Source organism: Euprymna scolopes, chromosome 19, assembly GCF_053919585.1.
Source record: "Euprymna scolopes isolate OS-2025 chromosome 19, ASM5391958v1, whole genome shotgun sequence".
NCBI lineage: Eukaryota > Metazoa > Mollusca > Cephalopoda > Sepiida > Sepiolidae > Euprymna > Euprymna scolopes.
Window position 1 is genome coordinate 102,830,684 of NC_136500.1, and position 27,738 is coordinate 102,858,421.

Genomic DNA, 27,738 nt, shown 5'->3' on the forward strand with positions numbered 1-27,738 from the left:
TATGTTTACATATCTTTGTAAACTTCCATTTTAACATATATAAAATACTGCTTTTGGTCAATTTATGCTTTTTAATTTATTATTTTGCTTGTGTTTATCACATAACATTACTCTCTCTCACATTTATAAACCTAAAAACATTACTCTCTCTCTCTCTCACATTTATAAACCTAAAAACCATTTACACTGAAAATGACTCCTCCTAAAAATATTCCACCCAAATTGGAACTCTTAAAAAAGACTCTCCAAAGGTTCAGGGATTTGAATCTGGGGAGGCTTAAGCACAAAGGAGGCCAAACTTTTTTCTGGTGTGGATGCAGAAGTTGGATCCAAGACAGAACTAGCAGTTGGAGCCAAGGAGCAATCCATTCCACCTAGTTGCTTGTGATAATCCATTTATTGCAACGCCCAACTAACCTTAGTTTTCAGCATGCTCGTTTAAGGAATTGGAACTAACTGTAGCTTGTAAATCTAACAGTGGGCCCTGAAACTTAATGAGTACCACTGTTGGACTGAGTATTTGGAAGGAAAGGATAACATGTGTACTGACCTGTTATCCAGAATTGCGCAGTAGCTGGAATCAGAATCAATTCAGCTGGAAACTGGCTTTCCAGATTGGGATGATTGATTCCTACATCCTGGCAAGATGACCTGTCTAGAGTGACAGCAATATGCTTGGGGACCTCCATCAGCCATGGGGGTCAGAAAGGGTCAGGTCAATAATGAAATAAGGAAAATCTGATTGCAGATGGAGACCAACTGATCTGCTCGGTATACAATTAAGGAGGATATGCTGTATTATATCTCTGAAAGGGCGGAGGAGATTAGGCTGAAAATGGTAATCCCAAGTAGTTAAGGGGGGAGATATTGAAGCAGTGTAATGAGGACATGAGTCACAAGGAAATAAAAAAGAAGTATGGCCTAATATTCAGGAATTACTAATGTCCGGGGTTGGTCATGGAACTGAGTGGATGAGTAAGTGGGTCAAGTAAGTGTCAAGAGCAAAGTTGTAACCAAACCCCAAACTCCCTCCAAAAGATGGACATTCTGCATTAACCCTTTTAGAAGTTGAGTATCGCTATATCTGGTTTCATAAATTGTCCAGAGGCCTACTCTGTATCGGACAAAAGAATCCAGACTGTCTCCGATTTGATAAGTACAAGTCACCCTAGCAGCTGGATACTGATAACAGAATGGAAAATGTAAATCGGATCATGAGCAAGGTGCTGGAGAAGTTGGGGGTGCAACACATTACTACCTACCATCCCCAAAGTGGAGCGATTCCATAAGACTCTGGCTGACATCCTGGCTAAGTTAGCCATTGATAATTATGCTCCTGACTGATAATATGTTGAGGCTGTGAAGGTGATATTCGGGAGAGGAGCACCATAAGTTGCTCTTGGAGCAACAACATAAGATGTTTGCCCAGATGAGGAGACAAATCCAAAGAACGTATAAAAAGCAAAATAGTTGGGTGAATTGGGACAGGATGGAGAGTGAGTTTCAGGCAGGTGACCCAGTAAAAGTGAGAGAAGGCAAGCTAGACAAATAGTGGATCCCTTATTACAAGACAGTAGAACGGACTGGACCTGTCTTGTATGTCTAGAACCACATCCTCCAACGTAGGCCCCTACTACCAGGTCTCCTTCTCCAACATCAGGGGTCTACGTTCCAACCTTCCAGAGGTTGAAACACAATTACAGGAGATGAAACCGGACATATTCTTTCTAAGTGAAACTGGCATAGGGCCAACCACTTCCCTAGATGAATTCATAATTAAAGGATACTCTAACTTAACATCTAAATCTGACCCCCAAGATCGCCATGGGCATGGAATATGTGCCTACATTAAAGATGGCTTTCCATGTGGTAGGGATATCTCCAGAGAAGACCCTAATTTACCTTATATGTGCTTCTGGGTTGCACTAGCTTACAACACTGCATTTATATTTGCCCTCTATCACCCCCACAATAGTGGGGTTACTATCTTTAAGAGCATATCTGCAAAAATTTATCACATCCTGTCTGCTCATCCTTCGGCTAATATTCACATTTTCAGTGACTTCAATGTCCATAATGTGGAATGGCTGACCCACTCAAATAAGGCTGATAACGAGGGGAGGTTCTATCATGATTTTACCACTGCCTATGACCTCACTCAGATTGTTCACGAACCCACCCATGTGCCCGATGCTATCGGTCAGTATGCAAGCCTTCTAAACCTTTTCCTCTCAACTTCCCCTGAGCTATGTTCATGTTCCGTTCTATCTCCTATGGGATCCTCCGACCACTCTGTTGTAGCAGTTAAGATAAAAATGAAATGTAATAAGTCTTCAGATGTACCTCTCCACTGTACTGTATATCAATACTCTATGGCTGACTGGGATAGCTTCCATACATTCATCTCCGATCTACCTCTGCATTTCATGTTTAAAAAGGATGTGTCCTCTATAGTATCAGACCTGACCGGATGGTTAATTGTAGGCATAGACCGATTCATACCATCCAAACAAATCCAACAAAAACCTAACAGCCAGCCATGGTTCTCCCCAGAATGTGCTGCTGCCATCGCGCACAGAAATCACTTTTTCCATAGCTACCAACGTAATAGATGTACTGAGACTAAAGCTGCTTTCAGGACTGCCAGCAACCACTGTAAAAGAGTAATAAAAAATGCAAGAGAGCTATATGCTCAGATCGTTAAATCCAAAGTAGCTGATAAGCGGCTTGGTTCCCAACAGTTTTGGCAAATAGCAAACGGAATCCTGAACAGAAACGTGCATTCTATCCCAACCATCATCAATGGACCTGAGGTCATCTCGTCAGCATCAGACAAGGCCAAACTATTTGCCAAGAACTTTACAGCTAATTCTACCCTATGCGACCAAGGCCAAGCTAATCAAGAACCATGATTCCAGTAACGCAACTGGCCCTGACGGCATTCCAGTTATAGTGCTGAAAAAGCTCCAACCAGAACTTGCCCCCATACTTACAAAACTGTTTATACATTGCCTTAAGGAGAAGTAACTTAGAGGGGTTTTAGCTCTCAACCCTTAACCTTAGCAGACAGACTTTTTCGAAATTGATACACGTTAACATCTAAAGATTTCTGCTAAGGCATGCATTAGAGTATACTCTTATCCCATAGCTAAGCTTTACATACTTACTAGCCATAGTCTTCCATAGTCTTATACATAGATTTAAAGTGATCCATAATAAATAGCGACTCTTTATCTCTTTCCTTTTGATAGGAGATAGTATTACCATAAGTATTACATAAAAACTGAATCGATACTCTTTGTTATACAAAATACAAACTTCCGGATTTTAAATGAAAAGCAAAGCTATCTTTCTTCGTTAGAAGTCTGAACATAACAAACAGTTAATATCTATGATTCCATATACTTGTATCTACTGAAAACATGCCATATATCTATTTATACTTAATTATACTGACAGAATACGCCATAACTTATATATTTTGCAGTTATACCTGTACTGAACTGTACTTCAAATCATAAATGTTGTTCCTTGTATCTATATTGAATATACATCTTATCTTTCTGTCGTCTTAATTACTCCACCAAATTTTAATTCCTAATATCAACTTAATCATAATTTAACATATTATTCTATTCCTAAACCAACATATAAGCTATATTTAAACCATACAATAACTCCTCTCTCTCTCTCTCTCTCTCCCTCAAACCAACCTATTGCAAATTTAGTTGCTCCCACAGCACGAATTTTACTTATCCCCTTTTCCATTAACAATGAAAATGGAAAGCATAGTAATGTCCTTTTTAATAACTTTGAGGAATATAATTTTGCAGTAGATATATAACCTACTAAATAACTGATCAACATTAACTACTTATGCAGGGTCGAAGAAATATCTGGTTTAGGACCCAGGCGTGGGATGAACCCTCTTGGTGCTGATGGACCCGTACATCTTTCCAGGTCATCCGTCTAGGAGAAGGAAAACTCTGAAGCTAAACCTAGGGGAGGGAAGCCTCTTCAGTCCTAGACGACAACCTTCCTAGAGCTGGTGACTCAAATTACCGGTTGGCAAACCTAAACTGTTTAAGGAGTAGATAAGCTCTATCGCCCGGTTTTTATACTCCTTCTTTGCCTATTAGCCAGGTGCAGAGGTGCTATCACAGAGACTCGTCAGAATTGCCCAGTAGTCGACCTTGTTTCCTGACTAGGGCAATGAACACCGTTTTCCCCTGCTCCTGCCACATCCCATCCCTCTAAACTGGACACTGTGGGAGTAATTGAGTGCCATATATGCTGGTGCAGTTGGATTGGGCTGACTTTTGTCTAATGGGTTGAGAGTACTGGATTGATATTTCCTGGCTGCTGTTTCCGACAATAGTACAGCAGCCCTAACTCTTTCGTAGCGCTTAGAGCAGCTGCTCCATCAGCAGTTGTATAATATCAGGATGATTGTAGTGCCATATCGCACATGGAAAAGGACCCTGCACTCATCCCTGGTGGACTTTCCTGAGGTCACAATCCTGTAAATGAGTAGTCAGCTGATGGTCTACTTGTATTGCATGTCTGATATTCCATACAACCACTTGTTCAGCACCTCTCACTCACCCTTATGGAGACTTTTAAATTAAATAAAATGAAATGACAGTTTAAGCAAAAATTATGTTTAAACCAAGCGCAAACTCAAAGAAAACCAACCTGCCTCCTCCCTTGAGGTTTGCATTTATGAATATCCACGGGCTTAGAACTAATTTAGATGATGTTGAATCATTTCTCCTAGTAAACACCCCGGATATCTTAGCATTAAGTGAAACTAATCTACTCTCCTCCATTCCCTCTAACCATTTTAACATGCCTGATTATCTCCCACTCTGTTGTAAGAACTCAGACAGACATATGCATGGGCTTGGAGTCTATATTCATAACACCTTCCCCCTGACTAGAAAAACAAAACTAGAATCAGGCGACCAGGCCTTTATGTGCTTCAGACTTAACATGCAACATAATATTAGCTACTTGTATTTTCTCTACCACTCTCCCTCAACCCAGGACTGTACTCTAATAAACAAAGTCTCTGACAGCATAGATGTAGCACTCTCTCTCGATACTAGTGCATAAGTACATAACTTCAATGTCCACCACAGCAACTGGCTTGGATTCTCTACTTACACAGATGCCGCTGGTAGCACAACACATAGCTTCTCTATATCTCATTCCCTGTCACAGACGGTTACATTTCCGACACATTTCCTAGACCAGTAAGATCAACATGCCTCACTTCTAGATCTATTTCTGACCACAATTCCCGATAATTGTATAACAAATGCCCACAACCCACTTGGGAATGCTGATCATGCTGTGATAATGATAGAAATCACCCTAAATTCTCGACCCAAAACTGAAGAGCCACTGCTCAAATCAACGAGGTATTACAAAAAGGCTGACTGGGAAGCCATCAAGGATCACATCGGAGATGCCCGATGGGGAAATATCTTTTCTCTTCCAACTGAATGGTTCAAAACTGCAATCGAAGAATATGTTCCCCACATGGAAATTCTATAGTAAGCCCCACTTTCCCTAATGTTTACATCTACTTGTGCAGCTGCCATTGCTCAAAGGCAGCATGTGTACCACAGATTTAACCGACATAAGTCCAGTTCAAACAGACAAAAGTATATAGTGGCTAGAAGTAATTGTAAGAGAAATAACGCCAGCTAAGACAAAATACATTGAAAATGCATCAAAGCACAGAAATTAGGAACCCGTGATTTTTGAAAAATCTACAACAGTGTACTAAATAATGGGCAGTTAACGATTCCCCCACTATTAAACAATGATGAGGCTGTTTGCACGGCAACCGAGAAAGCTAGCATACTTGCCAGTCGGTTTGCCTCAAACTCCACATTGGACCCGGCAAACCACTCCCTCCCTGACTTTCTTTTGCAGGCAGATGCCACACTGGATGATTTGAAAATCACCTCTTCTCAGGTACATGGTATCATAAAAAACCTAGACACCTCAAAAGCATGTGCACCCGATCTCATCCCAGCTGTGCAATTAAAAAAATGCTCTGCTGAGGTTTCTCCAGTTCTCTCCAAACTTTACCACAAATGCCTTAACGAATCTTGCTTTCCTGACTGTTTGAAAACTGCTTCTCTGATACCAGTTTTCAAGAATTATGGCGAAAGAACTGACCCATTGAATTATCGCCTCATTAACCTCCTCCTGCTTTTCGCCAAAATATTTGAGTCCATAATTAATCAAGCTCTAGTCCATCACCTTACAGCTGCTAAACTCCTGACTGACAATCAATATGGATTTAGGCAAGCCCGTTCCACGGCAAATATCCTAACTGTAATCTCTGAATGTATATACTGTTCACTGGACAAAGCAGGAGAGGGTAGAGTGGTAGCCCTCGATATATCTAAGGCTTTGATGATGGCCTTCTAAGAAAAATTAGATCATATGGTATCACTGGAAGAATACATAATGTAATTAAATCCTTCTTTTAAGTAAGAGAAAAATCCAGGTTGTCCTCAACGGTCGTACATCTAAACAATATGATATAAATGCAGGAGTACCTCAGAGGTCTATCCTGGGACCTTTATTATTCCTGATATTCATAAATGACCTCCCTGATAAAATTGGTTTGGAGATGGGTATGTTTACTAATGACACCACTCTCTATAACAGGCACGAGAGGAAAACAAAAGAACACATATCTAAGGAAATAGTAGAAATATTAAAGGAAGACCTCCAATCTATAGTGGAATGGGAACAAAAATGGATGGTCTTGTTTCCTTCAATAATTACAAGAAACCTTCTCTACCACCAATAGCAATGCCCAAGAACACATTACCTGAAAGTACTTTCTTTAAACTCCTCGGCCTAACATTCACAGGGAACATGAACTGGAATAGATACGTTGAGAGTATTTCCAAGGCTGCTGCGAAGAAGGTGGGCTCTCTCTACCGTGCTAGAAAACTACTTACGCCTGAAAGTATTCTGTAGCTCTATAAGGCCACCATTCGCCGATGTATGGAGTACTATTGTCACATTTGGGCTGGTGCATCTCTTGTCTCTCCCTCCTGAACAGGGTTCAAAAAAGTCGCCAACCTGATAGGGTCCTAAACTGTTATCTAGGCTTCAGCCTCTGTCCCATCAAAATGTTGCATCCCTTTGACTGTTCTACAAGTACTTTAATGGCGAATGCTCTAATGAACTACAAGCACTTGTACCCCCTCGACGTAAATACCCCTGACAAACCCGACAAGCAGCTAAATCCCACCCCTTCACAGTAGAGATCCTTAGGTGTAAGAAATAGTTTCTTCCCCAGAACTGCTAGACTTTGGAACTCCCTTCCGAGTTCCTGTTTTCCCAACTGTACTGACATGCAGAAGTTCAAGTGTAATGTGAACAGACATCTTGCTACTCATCTCCCTGCAGCTTATGTCCCTGATTGTAGCCTTCTACTTCAAAGTGACGCTGTGCCTTGTTTGGGATGAAAATTAAAAAAAAGGGGGGGGACACAAGACGAACCTCTAGTTGAGGATAAGAGTGATAGTCCATGGGAAGAAGAGGATGTGACAGGGAGAAATGTATATTGGGCAGAGCGGAGAAGCCCTGAAAAAGGGGAGACAATTGGAATTAACAACTCTGACCCCAGTATTAAAAGAAAAGGAGGAACTGGAGGATCCAAGAACTGCAGGGGAAACTAAGCGTATGGGAGAACGACCCCTTACATTGATTGTAGTGGTGTGGTCGAGCTTGAAGACCTCCCCTCCAATGTTAGGCAGCATTACAAATTGTTGTTAAAACAAAAAGAGTATGAAGAAAGAATTAAATTTTGAATTAAAAGTGAATTTTTAAGTCTTTAAACTGCCTCTCTTCAAAGAAAAATAATTTTACGGTAAGAAGACAGGGTTAATAGAATGTATGAAAGTAATATAGCCAAAAATGATATGTCTGTCGTTGCAGATATGTTGCTGCAAGCAATTTTCCTGTTGAGGTTGTGCTAGTTGACGAATGTGCTAAGAATTGAAAAGGGATCATTTTTTTAAAAATCCAGTGAAGCAATGATAACTAGATCAAAATGTATTAGATATGAAACCCTGTTTGAAGCTATGGAAGGATCAGGGGGTTAGAATATGTAAATTTGACGAGGTTAGACATCAGACCTTTAACCAGTACAATAAGGTAGCAGAGTATGTTAGGATACCCATCCCCATAGTGGAACCCAGTTGTTACACTCCCAATGGCAGGAGATAAGTTCATATTTGAGAAAACTGAAACAGAAGACTGATATATCCTGCGGTGTGTGGCCGTAATAAAAGGATATTCAAGAAAGGTATTCCACAAGGAAAATAAATGAATAAAGAGGTTCTGAAGTAATAAAGAAATAGAGAAGTTTATTGATGTATATTTACAGAGACAGCATGTTACTTTTTTTTTTTAACTGTTCCTGCCTAGGGAAGCTCTCACAACCGGTGACCGGTGATAACGTTCTTTCGATAAAAAGTTCCGGTGGTGAATTGCTCATCTCGCCATAACAAAGACCTAAGAGAACAGTGTTACCCACAGTAGTTAAAACCCTAGGGGCACCATTTGTGGTAGTCACTGAAGACGATATGGAATTAATCTGGGAAAAGTTGTGAAGAGTAGAGAAAGGGCAGCAGACGTTGGCTCAGGTGACCAGGGAGGGGTTTTCTATTTTTAATATCTTGAGAACATAATTAGCTGAAAACTGGAATAATTTAAATTGGATAATTGACCAATCACATGAGTTCTAGAATGAAATGATAAATATAAAAAATGAAATTGACTTTGGCGAGAGGAGAAATTCTTATAGAAGTATTTCCAATTGTTAAATATGCTAAGGCAGTTAGTCAGAATGAACAATCTCTTATAGTACAAACCAAACATATGAGAATGCAGTTAGAGCAACTCCCAGAAACCCTGAAAGGTTAAAAGAGGTATTAATCGATATATGACGGAAATTATTAATCGATATATGACGGAAATTGCTATCACAACTCAATTTGCCAGTAAATCCATGAGAGAGAACTATGGAAAATTGCCTTAGCGTGTGACACTCTGCTAGAGAATGAGAAATTGATAATAATCAGAACAGTCAATATAGGGTTTATCAGGTGATTCCCCTGCCTATCTCCTACCAACAGTCCAAACGCATCAAAGTAATTGAATAAAATAAAATTGAAACCAAATATCTGACTTTTAACATAGCTTGAAATCGGTCCATGTTGTTCAGACTACAGGATGCTGAAAAGTGTTGGTTCAGTATTCTAAGAAATTGTCTGTTGAAGAGTCCAGTCTATGTGACTAGTGACCACAGATTAAGTGTATTGGAATTATTCCAGAGGAATCGTATAGGAACTAAGGGGCTATGTCAAATAGAGGTGGTTATGAATTAGTTATTGCCTATGGCGGTAAGAGTTGTGGATGGCACCTGGGCAAGTGCCACCCAGAAAAAGCTACGACTGTCTAAAGTATGTGAGAATAAGCCAGCTGGCAGCATCCAGATAAGCCTTGCATTAACGATTGTGGAATTGGAGAGAGGGCATGATGCATATGAGAGGGCCTTGGCCCTGCTCAGTTGTTATCAATCAGAAGAGAAATACATTGTGAAGGGAACCCCATTGAATCAGTAAATGCTAGGCTGAGTAACCTTACTGACCTTTGGGGTCCTATAGTAAATAATTTCTCTGCAGCATCAAAACAGAAATTGCCCACCTTGCTGAAGGGAGTGGAGTCGGTGAGCTTAGTCAAATTGCAATCTCAACTGAATTGATGGTTTGAAGAGGATCCCCAGCAGTGGTTCCGGCAGCCTCTAATCATGGGTATCATAATAGAGGTGGGAGTAATTTGGAGTAATGGCTCTAATCATGGCGATATTGTATAGGAAACTAAAACTGAGGAATTGCTTGGTGTGAAAGGAAAGTGAATGTAGAAGAATCGACATCTGGAAATTTACCTTTAAGAAAGCACCGAGATTGTGGAAAGGAATATCCAGGAACCAGTACTACACAAGGCCCCACTGAAACTAACAAAGAATTGATGAACAATTTTTTCCCCTTTTTCTTATTTTTCTGTTTATTTTTTTATTCAATTTTTTTCTTTTTTTTCGTCACTTTGAATTGAAACTGCACACTAAGGTGTTCCCTTGACCAATAAAAACTGTAATAGGACTGCTAAGTGGAAAAAAAAAATAGAAAGAAAACTACTAGTAAATGAAAAAAATTTTTTTTATCTTATAAGGAAAATCAGATTATTCCTAGGAACTGCTGAAAACAAAAAGAGACTTCTGATCATTGGACATTGCAAAACTTTTTTTTGTGAATATTGAACTTTTTTTCGTGACATTGAACTTTTTTTGTGAATATTTTCTTTTTAATTTTATTTCACAGTAGAAAAACTAGGGACCTAATCATCATATTTTTATGGAAAAATACACGTTGGTTTGTGGGCAGATGTGACATTACAAGTTGGCTTATGGCAAGTAAGACCAGGCGTTGATAAGGAGACAGCAGGCTATAATTGTTCCCCCTAATTTTGCTTTATTTCTTTAAAAGAATATGGCCAATTAAAATTCTGATAACAGCAAAAGAAATGGTATATCATTTTGTCTTCAAAAAGATGACATATCCGGTAGATATTGTGTGGGGAGCTGAGTGAAACCCTGATTGACATTTGGCCTTTGACCTTTGATAACCTCTCAGTCAATGATAGGGTGGGGACAAAACATCTGAGAATTATTGATATGCAGCATGGTTAGATGGGGACAAATTGGATCTTGCAATGAGGAGATATGGGGACAATTGATTGGTAGAGAACTCACCTAATCACCCACTGTCTGAACTATGTAAATTTTAGGGGGAGTTTTTGCCCGCTCCTGTGGGGATTGTGAAGGTCCTTTCCCACTCTATCACTCTGCCTCTTGTGTCTACCACGTAACTGTTGTGGGGTACAAATCACCCCTATTTGAGGACTAAGTGGAATACCACTGGTTTCAGATAATAGATGGAGATATTCATACCATGTTTAACCATATGCTACTACTAACACGTTTCTCTCATGCCATTTTAGTGGCTGCTATATTCTTTATGATGAATACATATTATATTAATACTACTTGTGTTTCTTTCATTGGTAATCCCTAGCACGGGTCTACAACAGTAACACAAAAAAAATCTCCCTTCCTCTCTCTTTTTTTTTTTTTTTTACATAGGAGTCACCAGTTATCAAGGCCCGGAGACCACTCAAGGATAAGGGTTATAGTGTACAATGGGATAATATTGTAATAATCGTTAGTAATAGAAATTTGGTAAATTGGGTTAATTAAGGGGGCGGCTCATCAAGAATTTGTTTATGTTGGACTTGAAGACAACCAAGTTGTAGTCAGCTAGGAAGCAGGCAAATGGAAGAGAGTTCCACAGGCGTTCATGGAATCTACATTTTGATTTACGCACAGATAAAGAGTGTGGAAAATTATTGACAGTAGTTTCAGTTAGAGGGGTGTTTTTCATGAAAGATTGGCAAAGGGGCACCAGAGATTGGAACTCAGACTTGTATGGAAATAATGATAAAACAAAGACAGGCTCGCAACGTCTCTTCTGTGGGAGAGAGGTTGCAGGGAAGAGAAAAGGCCCCCCCCCCACTAAGCTACGAAGTCTATTTTGAACTCTGTCGAGGCAGGATAAGCTGCTTCTAGCAGCTCCTACCCAGATGTGGCAACAATACTTCATCCTTGGACGTACTCGGCTTTTATATAGATAGAGAATTACATCAGCAGTGAGATATCTACTGGAGTGGTAGGAGGATCCTACCATTTTTCCAGCGACCTTGGCAACAGATTTGATGTATGTGTTCCATTTCAGATCAGGAGTAAAGCTCAAGCCCAGAAGTTTGTCAAAACATGGAGCCTCCCCAAGATGAGCGTCATCCATTTCAATTGATGCCAGATGAGGATCAGAGTGTTGATGATGTAAAGATAGAAGCTTGGTTTTAGATGCATTAAAAGTAACCAGCCACCTCTTCTGTCATTGTAACACGCGCTCAAGATCAGAGGAGAGAGAATCAGAGAGTCATTTACAGCCTTTGATGTGTTGCCATAGATGTCAGCATAAATGTCAACGAATGATCTAAATATGTGTTTTGGGGGATCATTGATGTAGATCAGGAAGAGAGTTGGGCCCAGAATGGACCCCTGAGGGACTCCAGCATTAATACTGTACGCTTCTGATTTCTGCCCATCAACCACTACTCTTATGAACCTATCAGAAAGAAATGATTTAATAATTGAGAAGACATTTCCAGCTATACCATAGCTGAAAATCTTATGAAGTAGGCCTTTATGCCATACCCTATCAAAGGCCTTTGATATGTCAAGAGTAATTGCCCTTTGTCAAGAGATTCATTAATCCTATAAGATATAACCGTTAGCACATTTGCTGTAGATCTAGCAGAAAAGAAACCATATTGCATGTCACTAAGGTTATTTCTGCTGAGGTGGTTGATTACTTCTTTATTTAATATGGATTCCAGCAACTTACTCATAAAGCACAGGATACCTATTAGTCTGTACTGAGAGTGAGATAACCTATTATCTGAATTCTTAAATACAGGGCATACTGATGAAGTTTTCCTTGATGTTGGGAAGCAATTCTTCTTAAGACAATGCTTAAACAGTTTTGTAAGTCTGGGAGCAAGTTCTGGTTGAAGTTTTTTCAAATTGGAATGCCGTCAGCGCCAGTTGCTTTACTGGAATCAAGGTTCTTGATTAGCTTGGTGACATCGTGCATAGATATTTGTATGTTGCAGGAGGAAATATGGGGGTGGGTGATGGCCTTGGTTGCATAGGGTAGAATTAGCTGCAAAGTTATTGACAAAGAGTTTTGCTTTGTCTGCTGCTGACGAGATTACCTTGGATCCATTGATGATGGTTGGGATAGAACACATGCTTCTGTTCAGGATTCTGTTTGCTATTTGCCAAAACTCGTGGGAACCAAGCCGCTGCTCAGCTACTTTGGATTGAACAAACTGAACATATAACTGTCTTGCATTTTTTATTACTCTTTTACAGTGGTTGCTGGCAGTCCTGAAAGCAGTTTTAGTCTCTGTACATCTATTATGTTGGTAGCTATGGAGAAAGTGATTTCTGTGCACAATGGCAGTAGCACTTTCTGGGGAGAATCATAGCTGGCTGTTAGGTTTTTCCTAGAATATTTTGGAGGGTATGAATCAGTCTATACCTACAATTAACCATTCCATCAGGTCTGATACTATAGAGGACACATTCTTTTTAAACATGGAATGCAGGGGTAAATTGGATATAAATGTACGGAAGCTATCCCAGTCAGCCATAGAGTATCGATATAATGTACAATGGAGAGGTACATCTGAGGACTTATTGCATTTCATCTTTATCTTAACTGATACAACTGAGTGATCGGAAGATCCCAGAGGAGACAGAAAGGAAGATGAACATAGCTCAAGGCAAGTTGTTGAAAAAGGTCTAGAAGGCTTGCATACTGACCGTTAGTATCGGGCACATGGGTGGGTTCGTGAACAATCTGAGTGAGGTCATAAACAATGAAGAAATCATCAGAACCTCCCCTCATCATCTGTCTTGTTTGAGTGGGTCTGGGTCAACCATTCCACATTGTGGGCATTGAAGTCACCACAGATGTGAATGTTAGTCGAAGGATGAGCAGTTAGGAGTCATTCAATTTTCTCAGCTATGCTCTTAAAGATAGTAACTCCACTGTTGTGGGAGCAATAGATGGCAAATATAAATGCAGTGGTGTAGGCAAGTGCAACCCGGAAGCACATATAGGGCAAATTAGGGTTTTCTCTGAAGATGTCCCTACCACATAGAAAGCTATCTTTAATGTAGGCACATATTCCATGCCCATGGCGATCTTGGGGGTCAGATTTAGATGTTAAGTTAGAGTATCCTTTAATTACAAAGTCATCTAGGGAAATGGTCTGTCTAATGCCAGTTTCACTTAGGAATAATATATCCGGTGGTAACGTATTAACAGGGGAATGAAAAAAGAAGGGAGCATAGAAAGAACAATATCAACACACAAGGACAAACCCTGTGTCACTGGATACATTTCTTTGCAGAATTTTTAAAAATTTCACTTTTCTTGTACAAAGCTCCAGTTATTTTTTTTTTTCCTGAATATATGCTTGTAAATTAAACTCGGATGTTATCGTTGCTTTTCTTTCTCCAAAGTGGAATGTAATTGGCATTTATTTTAGTGGAATCCTTCCTTCACAAGAAGACAGCGTGTTGAAAATTTGAGAACAATGTTTTTCTTGCATATAACCGAGACATGAACTCAGCCAAAGGTCAATCCTGGACTGAATCTTTTTTACATTTGTGACCTATTTGAGACTTGTGAACACAAACGAAATGCAACTTTCCAAACTTTTTTGAGTAAATTATTTGAGTCTTGGGGACTTAGTAATTGTAATGGTCATACAAACTCTATAACTGTCATGCTCGACCTCTGACACAACCTGCTAACGAGGTTATAATATGAATGGGTTATAATGCAAACATTTATTTCAAGGATTACTTGAGAATATCCTTCTAGAAGACAGAGTAAACTTGAAGACTTTATCCCCATGACACAGCTTGTTCATCAACCTTGGTTTTTAATATTTAATTAAAATATTACCAGAAAATATTTTTAAATGTTGATGACAACTTTACATAATATGAGAGTGATCTCACTTTAATGTAGCCTTGTTTTTGAATATGATCATAATAATATATGATCATTGTTGTTATAGTGTGGGAAAAGAATTGATAGTAATTTTGATGTGCAGCAATTCTTCACGGAAGAAAGAAGTCAGCGAAACATTACATAAAAATTGGAATATTCAAAAAGAAAAAAAAAAGAACATTGTCAAAGGATGCTAAACTGATGGGGTTTCTAACAATGTGATTTTATTCTTTGTATTGAATTATGTAGCACAATATCACTTTCTGAGTATTTATTACTACTTATTAATTGATCAAATTTGTTCTATATTTAAAATGCAATGAATACTATTTTCATAGAAACGGTAATAAACTATTATTTGCTGTGTATTATTAGTTTTTCTGCCCCCCCCCATTTTTTGCGCTATCCAAAAAATATCTTTATCACAACATATTTGTTGATTCAATATATTTCTTATTCTGTGGAATTTCCACAGGTTCTGCTAATTTTAAATATTTTTTTCTAAGTAAATAGTACACGACTGCACATAAATTATACCAATCTAAGAATCACATAAAATTAACTTACATTTCAAAAAACTTTTATTGGGTTTATTCAGACGCTTTTTCTAATCTTGGAAGTCATTTTCACGTTTTAACCAATCTCTAGTTTTCTGTAGTTAAATCTTGTTAAACTTGTATCAAATTTTGAACTGAACCCTTTATTTAATTAGCATCATGGCTTTCTTTCCATCAGCCATGACGCTAAAGTCTGACATAATTCTTAATTATATATTTTTAATATTGTTTGTACTAAAGATTAAATCTTAAACTTCCATATCAAGTGCTCCTGGGTTTAATATTTGATCAAAGGGAAATAACCGTGACAACAGATTACCTTCCTTTACAAATTAGAAGTTAAGTGAATTATCTGCTATATGCAGTTATATTTCTGAAGTAAAAAACTCTGCAAAAAATAAATCAGTTTAACTCCAATGCATGATTATAAACAAACGTGGTTCGCTTTGTCTTATGTTGTTTCTTTCTATATACCCCATGCTTTAATCTTGTAGGTTCAGTCGAAGACACTACATCTGGCAAAGAGGATTTGGTGATAAGCTCAAGTTAACTACTACTACTACTACCACACACACACACACACACACACACACACACACACACAAAAAAAATATTGAATCAAAGAAGAGGAATATATGACTAGCAATTTTTCCTGGATACAATTGGCATTCTTTGGCAAAAGTTGATAGAAAAATTAAAAACCCTGTTTATTATCTTAGACACCAACAAAAAAATAAAGTCAATACTTTTAAATTATCTCAGATATATGGTTTTCAACATTTTCCATAACTCTACGAGCAAGTAGAAGGACAATAAAGCAACTACTGTAGTGAAATAGTGAAGACATCACTCACCGACTTATTACACATCTCAGAAAATCACATTGTATGAAATTTTCAAATTTCAACATACCATGCAAAATCGAGATGAAAACTTGAATTCATACTATGCTAGGCACACAACATGCAACTTCTAAGTAATAGACTTGGAATTCTTGGCCCAGATACTGTAAAATGCTTATCTGTTACGGTTGGAAGAAGAATACTAAGAGATAATTCTACCCTCAAACAAGCATTAGACAAAGTCAGCGTCATAGAACTCACACACATTGGACAAAGAGAAGTCTATGTAGTTTTATCTTCTAACAACAACAGAGAAGTGGTAATAGTGAAGTGATTAACAAGATAAAATGACAACTTGTGTGCATTAAGTTTGAATCCAATGCGTTCCATAGAAACACTTTCACTTAAGATGTTGGCAACCTTCATGTGGTCTCTCCCATAAGTACTCGATGTGTTTCTAGAAATAATTTTTACTAGAAAGATAATAGGTAAACGAATGCCAACAATAATCTGATTCATTCGAAATGAATGATGCTTATGAACAACATCAATAACAATGGCACAAACTATACACATTTCACAATAACAAAACCAGAAAAAATATCAATACTCCAACAGATAACATTATCTTGAATATATACCATGTGCTTTATGTGGAGATTGAATATAAATGGTGAATAAACCTGCTACTACTGTGAGTATTTAGCAATACATGTAATGTGTCTTACCATGGGGTAGAAGTAGAAGAACTGCTTTAAAAGGATACTTTTCACATAAGTCTGTAAACTAGTAAAACAAACTTTTTATTTCTATCCTGATGAAACTACATCATCTTTTACATCAAGTGATTAAAATTCATACGTTAACAAGTAAACCTAAGGCCATAATTTATGCTACCAACTATTCTGTGACTTTCATCTTGGACATGGTTGCTAATATCGATACACACTCTGGATGCATGTATGATAGTCTGCAGCACAGACTAAGAATAAGTGTCACAGTTATGCAGTGTTATGTAACGGGTGTATGTATATGTTTTAATCTATATAATGTTCATGATCATCTATGTAATGTTTGTTGTGTGTGTACGTTTATAACAGTTCAATAAATGGGATGAATAACATCTTTCTGGTTAAAAAGAGGGGCAGAGGAACATATCTCTTCCGTTGGTCTTGATTGATTCTACAAAAACTGCAATGAGATTTCCGGAGAAATAACAATCAACACAGATAATTATTAGCAACTTTTATTTCTGACATCGCCCCCTCCTCATTTCTGGAGTTGCATGTCTCTCCTGGTTTCACATTTTGTGATGTATTCGCTCTTCATTCGACTATCCTCTGATTCCTTAACTCTCTGACAGACTCCAACCTGTTTGTCCTCATACTGTATATATCAAACTATTTTTGTTTTTTTTCTCTGGCCACATGCCTATTAATTAATGCTATGTATCACAAAATAGCAATCACCTTATCTTTTGCTAATAACATCTTTCTGGCCAAATCTTTTGCTTTTGTTGTGTTAATAGTCTTCTGCCATTCCTGTTTATTATTGTTAGTTAGGAAAATTAAAATTCCATTTTACCAAGTTAACATTCCTGGTACATATTTAAGCTGACAAGACACTCTCCAAACATCAACAAAAAAAAAAATAAATAATCGCCTAGGTTACTTGGTGTTGCCCCGGCAGTGCTACTATATAAAAGCAGTCCAAAACAAACAATACCTGTTTGTGGATTTATCATGATCAAAGATAAATTTAGAGGAAAATGCTGTAGAGCGAAAATATTCATCATCAATAATGATGACTTGATATGAACTACAAAATCTATTCAGTGCTCATTCTTACCAAGGTACTGAGTATAATAACCTTTGATTTCATGTTTCATGTAACAGCATATATTCCTAACAAATTCCCGTCACAATTTGATAGAGAGAGAAGAAAGATCCTATGGTGTCATTGAGTGATTAGTAGGTCCTACTAATCACTCAATGACACCATACACTTTCACATGAGGAAAGATGTTGAGTTGGAGTTGAAACGCCTCAAGGAAATGGATGTAACTGAGAATTTCACTAGACTACTGCCTAAGTAAGTGTGTTAATAGTTGCCTAAAAAAGGAGTTGCGTATACATTTGCAGCAACACAAGGAAATCAAATGAGATCATATATGGACCACCTGATTGTGTATTTACACTGCTCAACAGATCCTTGATTTGATGCGGCATCCCGTCAATCCACACCGATTGCGGGCTGATCATCTCAGTAACATGCCTGGTTCCGTAGCGTGTGGGGCACTTGCCGCAGGGGTTCTTAACCCAGATAGCATCCCCCTCTCTCTTGTCGCCTCTGCCTCGGGCAGTGGGCTGGTCTCCATGCCTCTCACCCTGATGTGGACTTGTGCAGTGCTTCGGCTGGCATGGTAGAGGGTGAAATGTCATCCTTAGGTGTGACCAATAGACCGCCTCAGGCACTGTACACCCCTTCCTAGCAGCGATGGTTTGACGGTCCTGTGGTTTCTCTCAATAATTCTGTTCCTGCTAGGCACATGAGCGCACCAAAATCGCAGATGTATACCCCAGCCATTTGCAAACTGTTTGAACTGCTCGCTAACAAAGGCAGTACCATTGTCAGTCAGTATCTCAGAAGGGGGATCACGGTCGAGGAAGACACTTTCCAGCTCACAGACAACAGCAGCCGAGTCCTGTCAGCAAAGGGGTTGCCACAATGCAAATCTAGACGGTTCGCGATCAATGAGCATCAAAAAATGCCTACCGTTTTGGTGCGCTACGTCCATTGCGAGCCTGTTCCAATTTCCTCTCACACTCAGTTTCTCCTTCTTCCACCGGACAGGTGCTGGGTTAATCAACCGGCAGGTTTCGCAGCTTCTCACGACAGATTTCACGTCTCTCTTTGACACATAGGGGTCGACCAGCCTGGTGAAGTAAAAGGTTTAGTTTACACCAGGCTGCCCGCTTTGGCAATGGACATCAGCAACATGGCCTGGGCTAAGCCGATGCCCCATTGTGGCACAATTCACAGGTGCCGGTTCGTCCACTTCTTTTGGCAGGTCCAGCCAATGGCCTGCCACTCTGCTCAGGCAATCCATGCAATTCTGACAGGACTGCACCAGTGTCACATCTATGGCCAGGTTGACTTCCTTAATGATCTCGGTCAGGTTAGCAAGTCATCTCTGTATTAACATTTCAGCCAATACCTTCGTTGTTAACCGTGGTTATCCACCGATGCACGCACGTGGAGTCTGTGATGATGTGTAGCATTCTGGCCTGCCACTGAAGCGCTAGATTTACCCCTTTGAGTGTAGCATCAAGCTCAGCCAAGTTTATGTGCCCGGCGTCATTTTCCGGCCAAAGCCAGCAAGCATCTTCTACGATAAATCCATCGATTGATTTATGGCCGCCACTGCCACCCGGAGCCACCCACACATGGGGAAGTGGCGCACCAGTTTTCCACAGATGGAAAAAATGCTCCAACACGTGATGTTGGATGGAACTTCCGGAGGATGTCATCACCTCTTCTCCAGCGGAGTCCATCTGTGCTGCCACTCACATGCAAGCCAAGAACTTTCACTCCATCTTGCAGGCGCTCTGGCTCCTTGCACGGCAGCCCGAAGCTCTCAAAGTGTTCTTTCACCACCTGGGCAGACATGAGGTTCTTGTTCACGCAAATGTCATCAATATATGACGACATCGCCTGTTGCACAGCTTCATTCTGACGCCGGATCACCTGTATAATCGCTGTCATAATGTTCGGGTCCACGTTCGGGCCGAACCCCAGCCTGGTCAAACAATAGCGAGTCTCTTTGATCTCGACCATCTGGAATGGCCACAACGATTTCACGATGCGTATCTACAGGTAGGCTCTTCGCAGTCCACACGTTTGTTCCCTTGTCGTAATCCGCATGGAAGTCAGGTTTATCAAGAATGATTGCTGTATAGACTTGTTCCTCACGTTGGGAAAACCTCACATCACTGGTGCCATGCATGGTGATTCCACCCAGCTGTGTAATAGTATCCATTCTAAGGAGAAGGTCGTATCTAAGAAGCTCCCTGTCGACCACCAACGCCTTCACACCACTTCTGCAGTCTCTAGCGAAGTGGTTGAGGCTGCCACATTTGTAGCACTGTTGGCTCTCTGTAGGTGATTCCAGTGCATCAACTGCTGCCGAGACCTGCTCCACATCGTCCTTTAGGATGTTTCAGGCTCTAGCCAACAACTCCTCCAACCCAAGCTCATTGAGTTTCGATGATGCCTGCAACAGCTGACTGGCGTCATCCGGGAGCCCAGACAAAAATGCGCATGCCAATATTCAGTCGCTTGCACCACTGAAGGGAGCAGCAAGCTTCTTCAGGTCGGCCAGGTATACGTCTACAGTCTCCCCTGACTCAAGCCGACATTCAGAGAATTGCCTCCAGGCAACAAAAGGGTCCGCACCGAATGCTCCATACAGCGTTTATTTTATCTGCTCCATTGTCGCCTCATCCCTGAACTGCTGATACATGGCATACGTCCCCTTAGTGAGCCTCAATGGGATAACCATAGCTGGATCCTTAATTTTGCACAACCGGCAAACGCACTCGACCTTCTCCAGCCATTCAACCACCCAAGGACCAGCCGGGGACCCATCAAACTCTGGTATCTGCTTTAGGTCGAATCTGTCCATGGTAAAAATGTACGCTGGGATAGCTTGTTGTTGCAAAGAAAAAAAGAGTTCTATGTTGAAATGTATATGAGACAACTCATTTTCTTTAGTCAAACTTTCAGTGAGAATTGGATGTCACCAAACCTAAAGAAGAATGCAGTCACAATCTATTTGTGAACTGAAAATCCTCCATTAATATTGGGAGAGTCTGCTTATTTTTTTAGCATGCAATAAAATTCATTCCACACTATGCAACTCTCAGTACCTGACGACTTATGAGAAAAGATAATGGAGATGATCAGAGACAAAAGAAAGGGCAATGAATAAGTTAAAGGAATACTGTATTTCTGCTGTGCTCCAGAGCATGACAATAACTTGAATGTATAAAATATATGATATATCTTCATTGTCTGTGAAAGTGATGGTTAGTGCAAAAGGAGAATGCACACAGGAATTTGACAGGATGGTTATCTTGGGCTCAAATCACAAGAGCATGATCTTAATTTTGGGTTAATATTATATAAAAATTTGTAATCCACATCTATCTGCAAATGGGAATGTAATACACATCTATCTGCAAATGGGAATATGCTTCACATATATGCTGATTGGACTCTGTGTATGTGCGTTTTTACATGCTTAGGTCCTGTTGAGGCTGGGTTTTTCTGTTGCTGTCAGTTTATTTCCACATCTCACAAAGCTTTCCCGACCTGGCTTAAGCCGCAATCTGTCTCCAACTGTAGTCAAAGTCTAACTGTACTTTGAACTGACTGTTGTAAAGTCTCAACTCATGACTGTCGTAAAAACTCACTGACTATCATTAAATCCAGCTTTGTGGTCCCCATTATCTGCTGACACAGTAAACCCCCCCTCCCAAATACTCACAGGCACATTGTTCAATCCTTAGTTCATTGTTCTCTACCTATTAGTCATTTGGTCATCTGGTCACCTATCACACCTTGAATTTAACTCTACCCTTACCTATGTTTGTCTATTGTTACTGACCAGTATGAAGCTGAGTCGGGGTGGATGTCCCCTGGTAAGAATCTTATGACTCTAGGTCAGCGCTTCACCCTACGTTGTCCGTAACACAATATAAAAATAAAAATAAAATAATGACAAGTAAAGTGTCGGCCACAATTTGTGACCTATTTGACACGTTGTCTGAGGTTCTCATTAGCACATTTTGTTCTGAACGATTCAAACTCAAAGCAAGAATGACACAATGCTAGAATCTTAAAACATGAATTTTATTCAACATCCTTTAATTTAATATCACACCGCAATAGGTTGGGGTGAGGTCAGATGATAAAAAAAAAACATCATAAAAGAAAGAAAACAAAACAACGTGACAAAAAAAAATAATATAAGAGAAAATGTATATACCATTTCCATTATGATATGACAGTTCGGCCAAGGACAAGGAGCGGGGATATCGGGATGGGGAAATCATAATAGTCACTTAACTTTATCCAATTGGACTTTTGTATTTCATAATGTCTCCGTAAAGTTCATCATTCGCAAGATTTTTCCTGTTTGGTTTCTTCTTGGATGGGGACGCCTGTCGACATGATGATATTTTTGTTCGTTGCAACCATCTTCTTATTCATCTTTAATGTCTTCGCCGTGAATTTTCCATGATATCTATTCTTGGCCGAAAGAATTCAACTCCTGTTTGTTTCAGGGAAATCTGTTTACGCTGCACTTTGGGCATTCCTGAGCACCACTAGCTCATAGCGAATTTTTTTTTTTTTTTATTCATTATTCGCTCAAACGTAAACAAAGCAACCGGTCCATTTGACACCGTTCACTGCTCTCCCCAGTCTCTTTTTCTTTTCTATCTTTTTTTTCTTGTCTCTCAATTTTTTTTATACGAACGCTATCCTTTTTCACCATTGATAAAACGCTCAGTTCAAAAACTGCTTTCTTTATTCGTCCGTGTCGATTTCCCTTTTTCTTTCTCGCTGGCAATGGGCTCTCTCGTGCATTGCATTTTCAGAGGGAGGGAGGGGTGTGTGTGTACGCCTCGAACGCTAGTACATTTATTTATTTGTTATTATTATTTATTTTATTTTTTTTTTATTGAATTTAAACTCACCATTCGCCGTAGGCGTTCCCTAAGAGATTAGAAAAAAAACTATTTCTTATTCCGTTATGATTATTTCTTAATTTATCAACTGATATGAACCAGCCTCTCTACCAATATAAAACTATGTTAAGAGCAAACTTCTGTCCATTATCTATTGATAAATCTATTTCCTACTTTATTTGTTTTCCTAATTCCTTCCTTAATGGCCGTAGGTCGACAATAGTATCACAACCTGAGCAGTCAGCATCATATGATTACTCCAGGTTTTGTCTCCACAAAGTACCATGAAGTACAAATCTATAATGGTTACTATCCATGATCTTTCAGCAACTAGTAATACCTGGTGTGATATTTACCTGCATCTCTGAAAGAGGAAGTTTACAGAAAATATAAAATTTCGAAGCTCTCTCAGATCACACGGAGCAATTATGCTAAGTGATAAATGCTTGACTGACAATGATTTTTTTTTACTCTTATTCACCCCAAACAAAGCATATTGCCACTTGAGCATAAAGGGGTTATTATTTGGAACCATGTCTAGAGGGACACTATGTACAGCAAGATGTCTGTTCACATTATATTCAAATTTCTGCATGTTAGTAAAGTCAGGGAGAGAATTCCAAAGTCTGGCAGTTTGAAGGAAGAAACTATAAATGTAAAAAGCTTTCCGGCATCTAGTTTTACAATGGGATTTTGTTGCTTGCCAGGTTAGTCAAGAAGGCACAAGTGCTACATGTTTGTCAGAGTACATTTTATTGAAGTACTTGTAAAATAAAATTGCAGTGATAAAACAGAGGTTAGAGCTTGGGTGACAGCTCGGAACCTATTAGATTTGAGACCAAAAATTGAACCCTATCTAAAAGGGGAAAACTACTGATAGATGCACCATCCCAGTTGTGACAACAATACTCCATGTATAGGCGAATGGTAACTTTGTAGAGATACAGAATACTGGTAGGTATGAGTGGTTTTCTTGCATGGTAAAGGGAACCCACCTTCTTTGCAGCGGTTTTGGCTGTGTCCTCAATCTATTTGTTCCAATTCATATTGTCTATGAATGTTAGTCGGGAGAGTTTGAACAATGAACTCTCAAGTAAAGATATCTCATTTATTTTGATTGCAAATCTTGACTTTGAAAACAACAAAGGCTGCCATTCTTTTATTTTCTCCTATTCTTTACTTTTTTTCAATCCCCTGAATGTATTGTTGAGTTTGCTAACCAGGTTCTTTCAAACATAGTCACATCCAGAATTAAATGTTTGCACCCCAAGTACAGCTTAGGTAAAAATGACTTAAACCATTCCAACTATCTACATTCTAAAACATGATATGTAATTCAATACTCCTGAAGATTAAATAAAGGGTTCCATTCTAAATTCCATACAGATTCCCAGGTTTGTGATAAATATTCCTGAGTTCAGCAAGGTGTACCTGAAAAAGGTTGAAGGTTACATTGGAAATATTGTTAGAATAGCATCTACGACTAATCTTAGATGCTAGTCGAAATAATAAAAAAAATACATAGCCTCATTTCCCATCCAGGTTTTGTCGGTCCATTATTCCCTGGGTGTTTTGTTTTGAACTTCATACTTACCATCTTGGCGCTTGCGTAGATTAAATTTAGGTCAGTAATTGTGTCTGTTGTGATGTGTTGGAGAAGCTTGTTAACCTTGTCTGTTTCTGTTTTTAATTTCTTCTGCTCTTGGTTCCTTAATGATGGGAGCTTTGGTTTTTTTCCTCATTCATAAACTTTATTATTTTTTCCATCTCTTCTCTTTGACCCTCTGTTAGCTCTGTTTCATTGTTCTCAATTTCCTCATTTGTAGAGTCCAGTCTTTGCAGGTCCTCTGCTTGTGCTGTTTCTACACGTGTGGTACCAGCGGGGGGGGGGGGTGCTTCATGATCAATTTCATTATTTATTTTTCGCTGTATTTCCATTAGTTCCAGTTTTGAGAGCCAGCCTCTCTGGAGTATCAGTCTTGCTTGGTCCATAATTCTTTGTTCTCTCATAAGGTAGCCACTGCATATGTTCCATAGCTCTTTCATTCGTTTCTGATGGCCTGCATATCTATATTTAGGATTGCTTCTATAATAACATTTCATTATGAGTCTATTTTCCTTCTTTGTCCATTTCTTCCTTCGCGTTTTTCTTTTTTTTTGGTTATCTTGGCTGTGCTGTGTTTAGTCGGTATCATTTTTTCCCTGAAATAAAAGATTATACTTACCTGTTCATTGTCCGTGTTATCTGTGTTTCTGAAATTAGAAAGTGGGCCAACATTTGCAGGATGAAGACAGGGTCCCCCATATTGGCTACCGAGGGAGCACCTGCTGATTGTGACACCCAGATCTTTTTTCTGGGTCCCACGGTTTGTGTTATCTGTATTGGAAATTTTTCATGTTGTGGTGTTTGTGGCCACACCAGGCCCAGAGTTGTTTTACCTGAGGTTCTGATTCTCATGTATATGGGAGGTATCGTGCATTGCACCCAAAATATCTGGGACACTAAAGAGAAATTCTAGCATGCTGTTTTTAAAAATGGCTGTTTCTGTTAGAATATTATGTCCAGTTAAAATAAATGGCATGTTGTCCAAACCTGCCACAGCAACTCGCTTTTGTTTTTTACAGCAAAGCAAATCAATTTTATAACCCACCAAATTTTTATAATTAAAATAAAATTTTAACTCCACTCCATTTATAGAAGGAAGGCACACAATAGTTAACAAAGCCCACGCCTTCCCCATGTTAAAAATGGTATTCTAAATAGTAACATTATTATTTAGAAATTCTTTCATAACAATGGGGGGGGTCCTTTGTTAATATTTTGTTCTTACTTCGTTTTCTCATTGTACCTACCAATCGTCGACTATTTTCAACTGTTTATGAAAACTTTCAAGTAGCATGTTGTACACTAACGACGAACTGATATAATCTGGCTTTGTTTTAAAATCAAACTATATCTTTTGTTGTCTTACAGTTTTCAATCAATTATAAGGAAAATATTTGAGAAAAAATATACACGAAAATTCCTCGTAGGTTTATGTAATAATTTGGAATAAAAAAAACAACAAATTTCTAATTAAATATTTATAAATTTTAAAAGAATTGGAATCGGAAATTTAGAATGAAATTGGTAATTGGATCGGAATCAAGAAAAATTTTGGAATCATCCCATCACTAATATATATATATATATATATATATATATATATATATATATATATATATATATAATTTGTTTTTCCATAAGCAGTAATGGTCATGGATATGACCTTAAACTATATCCAGTGGTGAGGCCCCAGCTTGTGGGCTTTTGAGAGTGTGGAGCCACCCTTTAATTGCCATTGCTCCCAGGTCCACTCTGACCCAGAGTGGTAGTACCTGTTAGGGTCCCAACTATGGGTTGAATAGAAACCGACTTGAAAACAACAAATATATTCTATTAAAAAATTTTCTTCAATCTATGTATTCGGCATTAAATAACCTGAAAAGGGTTGATATGCCGTAAAACAAAAACAACCAACTAACCAACCATAAGCCGTAGTAGGTTCCTACACAGTCATGAGCATGTTTCAGCTAGCTAGTTTTTAGTAATTAGAGACCTCTTCAGAAAGCAGAGTTTGCAATGAAAATCTGAGGTCATCTTCTGGTAAAAATCATTAAGAAATAGAAACAAGGGATGAGGTTTAGCTGTGTGTAATCAAGATTAAAAGGAGCGTGGGTTTTGGTTTGTATTGTAGGAATAAAGTGACAGGGTGGGGGTTTAAGAAGTTAAGATGAAGAAAGTGAAGGACAGAAAGAGATGTTATCTGTATGCGTGTACGTTATCAGTTTCAAATCTTTAATATACTTGTATGTATCAGGTTAATTTAGGGGTGAATGTGAATTTTATTAATATTTTTGAATATAAAACAAGTTTTAGATTAAAGACGGGTCATTCAATTATAGAGTGCTTCCAATATTACCCAGAATGTACCTCTCTTGAGTATCAGTCTTGTTTGGTTCACAATTCTTTATTCTGTCGTATGGTAGTCATTGCACCATACTGCCCACTCTTGTTACACCTCTGTCAAACTAACATAGATCTGTCAATGGAGAGGGAAGAAAAAGAAAGGGAGGTAAGAAAAAAGAGGAGGGAAGAATATAGGAAAAAAGAAAAGGAGGGGAGATGGAGGATTGTTTGGACGATACAAAAGTATAATGCAAGGGGAGTAATTTGTTACTACTTTGGGAAAAGTTGCCTCCCCTTGTCCAAGACCTAGCCTTTAAATTCTCGCGACTTCTCATGAGATCATCAACTGGAAGCAGAAATTAGAGGGAAAATACAGTGACTTTCAAAATGGAGAAATAGCATCATTCCCGTTGTAATATATATATATATATATAAAAAAATATATATATATATATATATATATATATATAATTACTAGGAGTAGATGCACATGAATATATTTTGTAGTTAGTCTCAAAGTTTATGTTATATAATGGTGAGCATTCTTTACTGTTTAGATTTAAAATGTACTTACAAACAATTTCTCCACATACTCTGAATATTAAAATATTCCCCTGAACCCATCCACTTTAAGATTGATACTTGGCATGTATGTTATATCCGCAATTTTTGTTAATTATACTTACTCATAATATAATGATCCAACAAAATTAAGCTTATATGTGTACGTGTTGCTTGTTGCCAATGCCATAACTATAATATATAACTGAAGATTTGGTACCACTTACTCCAAGCAATAAAAGAACACAATTATTAAGTAATCTAAACATCAACTATTGAAGCAGAATGTTCTATTTTCAGTTCTTTCTTCTTACTGTCCCTTTCTTC